Below are 5,779 nucleotides of genomic sequence, written 5' to 3'. Positions count from 1 at the left end.
CACTTTGTTGCATGTATTAGCTGTTCATTCTGTTTATTGCTGAGTAGTATTCATTGTATGGATATATCATTTTTTGTTTATCCATTCATTGATGAGTTGATAGACATTTGAATTATTTCCAATTTTTGGTTATTTTGAATAATGTTGCTATGAATGTTCACATACAAGTCTTTGTATAGATATATGTTTTCAGTTCTTTGGGGTAAATATCTAGGAGTAGAATGGCTAGGTCATATAAGAAGTGTGTGGGGGCCGGCCCCGTGGCTTAGCGGTTAAGTGCGCGCGGCCTGGGTTCAGATCCCGGGCACGCACCGACGCACCGCTTCTCCGGCCATGCTGAGGCCGCGTCCCACATACAGCAACTAGAAGGATGTGCAACTACGACATACAACTGTCTACTGGGGCTTTGGGGGAAAAATAAATAAATAAATAAAATCTTTAAAAAAAAAAAAAAGAAGAAGTGTGTGTTTCTGCTATCCGTTGCTTGGCATAAACCAGGAAGTGGGGAGGAGCTAAACTCTCTGGCTACTTGTGCTCCAACCAATATTATTGACAGTTCCACTGGGCTCTTTCTTGCTCCCCTTATACTCCCCTTCTAAACCTTCAGCACCCCTAAAACAACTCCTATATTTTTAACAGTTCTCTTCTTCCTTTGTTTTGGGGTTTGGTTCCTCTCTCAAACTGAGCCTATCTACTTTTTACTTTCAGGGATGCCTCATAATTTCACCATATTTATGGTGTAACTGGTCGTGAAATTGTAAGTTCTGACCAAGACCATAAGACGATAGATAATCAGATCCCAAAGTGAAGTAATAGACCCATATACAGGTTTTCAAAGCAGGAGGCTGAGAATCAGTTAGAAAACTGACACACAATGAAGATATAATTGAGTTAAGAAAGTGGAGAAGGGAGAAAATTTGTGGAGAGATTTCTATGGAGAGAGCTACTGCCATAAAGGTAATTCCACTCCTGTCCTATAACTCTCCATTTCCTCCCTCCCCTGAAGCCTAGCCACAGTAGACTTCAAGGGACCACTGGAGAGCTTGATATGTGTTACCTGGTGTTTGGGAAGCACACTGGTCTGGCATCTGACATAGGCCTGAGGCATCAAAAGACAAGAGCCTGTGACAACTGGCCTGAGGAGTCAGGCAGAGACGCAGAGAGATGCTGCTTCTCAGAGAAGTAACTGCCTTCCCGTCTGACACAGCCAAAGGGGCATGACCATCAGGGATGAAGTGTAGGACTCTTGGGAGGAATATTAGCCAAGGGTCATTTAAAAAGTGCTCCAGTGCTTCTGCCAAAGGAAAAAGAGATACCCTCTCAAGAGAGGGTCTGTGTGAGTGGACTGAGAATCTAGAAGGGAAGCAGGAGGGGCCACTGAGTCTTGGAAAATGAATTCATCACAACACATGCAATTGGATAAACACAACCAAAGAATGTAAAAAAACGCATATGTGTGAGAGAGTCTGCTTTAAACACCTGCAAGGTCTAGAGAGTGTGACATCACTTATCACAGTATCGGTCAAGTGAGAGCTTTCTGTGTGTCCCCTTTCTTTTCCTTTCTCTTTGTGTCTCACCTCTCAAGGGGCCATAAGCTATGAGTAGCATGCTGAGGGAGGAGAAATAGAGAGAACAGAAACTACAGTAATGACGTCTCCTCTGCCAGGTATCAGGAGGCCTGCCCGAAGCTGGCCCTAACTGCAGGGGAGGAGAGGATTTCATCCTAAATCACTTTTAGAATTATGATGCTTACAAAGATTTGGTCATACTAATTTCCATTAGTATGTTTTGTGACTTAAAGTGAACAGAAGAGTGTCTGTTTCCTAGGAGAGACCAAAAGAGTCCTCGGGGCCTGCTGGAGATCTCAAGGGGGCAGCAGAACTCCTTCTCTCACTTAAGTTTTAAAGGGATAGTGGTCAACCACATGAAGTTAGTTCACAAATTACAACCCTTGGATTGGGCTTGTTAAATAATATGGCTATAATTTTTATATCTGTTCTGTTATTTCTAGGGATTTAAAATGGAGGAAGAGGCTGAAGTGTTTTGATCATCCAGTTTTTTCACCTGTGAAATCTTTTATCCTTTTATTTTGGTTTCTGAAAATAACTGCCCATTTTTTAAAGTATTCTTACTGCTTCTTCATATTGACTTGTAACCACCAGTCCATTAAACCCTCTGTCTTTCCCCCGCTTGGACTCACATTCCTTTCCTTTCCAGCCAAGACACTCTAGTGCCTTATTTCAATTTGCTATCCCATTTCCAGAACGCCGCCTGCTGTTGCGCCTCATCTTTGCACTGATCCTGCTACCTGCCTTTTCTGGTTCTACACACAGGCTGCTGAGCAATACTGAAGAAATCACTTAAACCCACACCTAGCAAATTCCTAGTCTCCAAACTCAACTGGGCTCCTACTCCTGCTTTGTAAAACATTTATATATGTTCTTGGGTCCGTTCCCTCTTCCACTCACGTCAGGAGCTATTGTAATTCTTTGCCACTCATTTCAAGCTCTATGCCCTGAATGAATTCGTATTTCATAGAAAATACTGAGGCAATGTTTGTGAACAAGTTCTCCCCTTCTCAACTCCACCTAAAAATTTATTTATATTTCCATCATCTTCCCTAGTCCCTCTAGTCTCGGGCAGACATTATCCTCCTGCTGGCTGAAGCTATATTGTTTACCTGTGTTCTGGGTCAGTGCATGTGAGTAACTAGGGGGTCTTGTTAAAATGCAGACTCTGATTCAGCAGGTCTGGGGTGAGGCCCAAGATAGTGCATTTCTAATGCAATGCTGATGCTGCAGGGCCACAGACCACAATTTGAGTGGCAAGGCTGTTGTTTGATATCCTTTCGTCTCCTTTTGCTCTACCAATTATCCTTCCTCCTTGCCTTATTTACAAACTCTCTCTACTGGCTCGTCAGCATATCAAATGCTTGAATTTCTCTGATCTTAAAAAAAGTCTCTTTCCAAAATCTTTTTTTCTTAAGGCATCACTTTGTCTCATACTTTGTCTTCTGTAGTAGTTATCCATTGCTGCATAACAAATCATCCTAAAGCTTAGCAGCTGAAAATAGCAGTTTCTGGGGCTCAAGAACCCAGGGATGGCTTATCGAGGTTTCTGGCTCAAGGTGTCTCAAAAGACTGCAGTCAAGATGTCAGTTGGGCCTGTAGTCATCTCAGAGCCTGTCTGTGAGGAGGATGCATTCTTAAACCCATTCATCTGGTAATGGCAGGATTTAGTTCCTCATAGGTTGTTGGACGGAGGACCTCAGTTCCTTATTGGCTATTGGCTAGAAGCCTCTGTCAGTTCTTTGCCATGTGGGCCTTTCCACAGAGCAGCTCATGTGGCAGCTGGCTTCTATCAGAGTGAGCAGGAGTACAAGAAAGGACAAGCAAGACAGATCCAGTCTTTTTGTAACCCAATCTAGGAAGTGACACTCTATCACTTCTGCTATATTCTATTCATTAGGAGCAAGTTGCAAAGTCCAGCTCACACTCAAGGGGAGGGGATTACACAAAGGCATGAATACCAGGTGGCCATTTCCAAGCTGTCAACCATGCCTTCATAGCCAAGCCTCTTGAAAAAGTCTACACTTGCTCTCCCCATCCTGTCACCTTTTACTCCCTTTTCAAACCTTTAGATTTGGGTTCCTGCTTTCACTGCTTACTGAAGATGCCCTAATTGTCAAATCTAAACATCACTTCTCAGTACTCACTTTACTTGACCTTTTATTTAGCTTTCATAACACCACTCGCTCCTGATTTTAACCCTATTCCTTGGACCAAATCCTTCTCAATGCCTTTCCTAGCTCCTCTTCATCTATGCATATTTTAAATGTAGATGTTTCATAAGTTTCTGTACATCTTCTTCTAGATATAGATATAGTATTCTCATTTTCACCTGCAACTTCCATCATCACATATACATGACTGTGTTAGTCAAGGTTCTCCAGAGAAACAGAACCAACAGGAGACATATATATGAGATTTATCATGGGAACTGGCTCACGCAATTATGCAGGTTGAGATATGCTACCATGTGCCATCTGCAAGCTGAAGAACCAGGAAAGCTGAGTCTGGAGGCCTGAGAACCAGGGGAGATAATGGTGTAATTCCCAGTCCAAGACCCAAGGCCTGAGAACCAGAGAGGTCACTGATGCAGGTCCTAGAGTCCAAAGGCTGGAGAACCAGACTTCGATGTCTGAGGGCAGGAGGAGATAGATGTCCCAGCTTAAGAAGAGAGAGAAAGAATTTGCCCTTCCTCCACCTTTTTGTTTTATTCGGGCCCTTGATGGATTGGATGATGCCTACCCACGTTAGTGAGGGCTGATCTCTTTACCCAGTCTACTGGTTCAAATGCTAATCTCTTCCATAAACATCTTCACAGACACACTCAGAAATAATGCTTTACCAACAATCTGGGCGTCCCTTAGCCCAGTCAAGCAGACACATAAAATTAACCATCACAATGATAATGCCAAAGAATTTTTTTGGAACCCAGAACAGTATTGCTGACTTCTGGGTGTTCCATAAGCATCTCAAAAGTGAACTCATCCTTTCCCCCAAATATATTTTTCCTCTAGCTTTTCACATCCTGGTGAACGTCATCATGATCTACCCAACTGCCCACATGGGACATCAAGATTCATCTTAGGGGCCAGCCTGGTGGCACAAGTGGTTAAGTGCGCACGCTCTGCTGTGGCGGCCCGGGGTTCGCCAGTTCGGATCCCGGGCATGCACCGACGCATCACTTGGCAAGCCATGCTGTGGCGGCGTCCCATATAAAGTGGAGGAAGATGGGCATGGATGTTAGCCCAGGGCCAGTCTTCCTCAGCAAAAAAATGGAGGATTGGCAGATGTTAGCTCAGGACCGAGCTGCCTCACAAAAAAAAAAAAAAAAAAGATTCATCTTAGAATCCTGGCTCCCTGTCACCTTCCACATCCACATTCCACATCTAAGTCTTGTTGCTTTCATCTCTTTAACATCTCTTGTATTCTAGCCATTCCTTCACCTGACCTAGCTCCTTTGACTCCTATAATCTCTTTTAGACATTGTAAAAGCCCACGAGGACAGGGAGTATAGCTTGTTGACCTCTGTGACCCGAGCACTAGCCCAGGTAGTAGGGTTCTTGCTAAATATTTCTGGTCTGGCTGATTAAAATTTAAATCTGATTGTGTTATTATAGCACTTAAAGGTCTTTAATGACTTCTAATTAGTTATCTAAACTCTTTAGTATCATGTAAGATAGTCCCTTAATCAGATGTGTAGATTTGTTTGTCCATATAATAAATATACTCAGATGCTAAAATTTTTTAAGGTCTTAATCTGCTTTTACATTTTTTCTCTCACTTCCTTCATTGTCCTGCTGTCCACTACTACTTCTTATACTATTGTTGTGCTTGCTACTACCTGTCTTGTCTTCCTTTCTAAGCTGTTGCTTCTGTGATGCCATAGGGGGGGAAAACAGGGACTGACTGAAAATCCAAAGGGCTGTCTTCTGGGTAAAGTTCATGAGCATTGGTGTACAAAAGTTATAATTTCTCATTTGGTTTATCACAGCTTTCTCCCTTATTTCTTACTTCTTGGTTATATTACAGAGATGAAATGTTGTTGGATGAATGTCTTTTAGACAAGTGAAGTATAGTTATATATAGCAATCTAAAAAAATAAAAATTAGGGGGCTGGCCCCGTGGCTTAGTGGTTAAGTGCACGCACTCTGCTACTGGCGGCCCGGTTTCAGATCCCGGGCGTGCACTGACACACCACTTCTCTTGCCATG

The sequence above is a fragment of the Ceratotherium simum genome, chromosome 17 (assembly GCF_057802395.1).
Source record: "Ceratotherium simum simum isolate JZ-2026a chromosome 17, ASM5780239v1, whole genome shotgun sequence".
NCBI lineage: Eukaryota > Metazoa > Chordata > Mammalia > Perissodactyla > Rhinocerotidae > Ceratotherium > Ceratotherium simum.
This window is presented reverse-complemented; position numbering follows the sequence as displayed.